We start from the raw sequence: 1696 nt of genomic DNA on the forward strand, positions 1-1696 counted from the left end.
ATAGAAATCTGAACAGAATTTAGAGAAAATATGATACTGTTTCCTCAAAATTCTTTTCAGATTTCTATGTAAAAATAAATAAAATGCCGCCTAGTTTTTATTATAATAAAAATTTATTGTTGAAGGTTTCACAAGTGTACATGAATTTTTTTTTAATATTTTATAAAATTTTTATAATTTTATAAAAATATTTTTTAAAATATGGTGCCGAACCATAAAAAATATACTCTTTTTCTCTTAACGGTCCAGAGAGTAAACTATGATCGAAAATTGTGATGCTGAAGGGTTAAGTATGTAAAAAAATCAGGGTTGGCAAGTAACGTTATTTATAACATTGTTATCATTACAAGTTACTTTTTTCAGTGACGAATGGTCACGAAATGTAACGACATTATATTCTTTTCTGAGTAACGTTCATAGTAACGCAGTTACATTTTTGAGGTAATGATATATTTCTAGTTATTTTCATTGTTACTTTATTTCTAACTACGTAAAAATTTCGTCGTAACTATATAGTCCTAGAAAACACGAGATGAAATATTAACGATCTGATTGACTGTCTAAATTATGATTTCTTTTTTTCATTGTACTCATTTCTTTCATTGTACTGTAGTTTACACGTATAGATTAACTCAGATATAATCTTTACAGTATATTTAATTTCTTAAAAGAAATTTTTTCTGTATAACATCTCATAAATTAAATATATGTATATATAGATATAATAATATAGATTACAAACAATATTATTTTTTTATTATGATATAATTTTACCCTTCACGATAAGTCATTCATATCTTGATTTATATATGTTTTTTTTCTTCAAAATACTGTACCTGGTTAAATAATTTTTCCTATCCTTTCTTTTTAAATATACAATTTTATTAATGTTTTTTAAAACTGTTAGAATATGTATAAGAATTTATTCATAATTTTTGTATATTTGCAAAAATTGGATTGGAAATGGAAATTAACCCACATAAACGATCTCTATAGAAAGAGAAACATAGAATGTGTTAAATAAGGAAAGATTCAGTATCAATTTCACGATGCGAAACATGCTAGTATTCATAATCGATTCTTGCATTATATAATATGAAACGTTCATTTCAAAATGCAAGCTTCGGATTGGCTGTCGCAACAATCTTGCGATCGGCTTGTAACTAATGTAGAACTGGCTAAAGAGAAATAGGAGGGGATGTTTGGTTCTAAGCAAGTGGATGAAAGTGACTATATAAAGTTTGTTTACGTCGCACGCTTCAACATGCTCAACACGTTCCAATATGTTCGTGTTACCGGAACCAATATGGCAACTATTGTAGATGTTCGCGTTAGAGCATACTCCATGGATCAATTAATACTCGTATTCATAATCAGGCCTTATATTTAAGGCTTCCTTAAATTTATTTTTAGATACTCTACGAATTATTTCATTGGCTGTTGAGCATTTAAAGATAAATTTAAGGAAGATAAATACAAGATAAATACAAGATATGAATACGGGCATAAGAGCACCATTTGCTTTACCATAGAAGGTGAGGCATGTTACACACGCATGCATAATGATTGAAAATGTATTGTATCGAAAAAAGTATTTCAGATTCATTTTATATAAAAATGCATTTAATAAACGCGTTTTTGATATAAATATAAAAATATAATAATATAATATTAATATTAAAATAATATAATAATA

This window comes from Atta colombica, unplaced genomic scaffold (genome assembly GCF_001594045.1).
Source record: "Atta colombica isolate Treedump-2 unplaced genomic scaffold, Acol1.0 scaffold141, whole genome shotgun sequence".
NCBI lineage: Eukaryota > Metazoa > Arthropoda > Insecta > Hymenoptera > Formicidae > Atta > Atta colombica.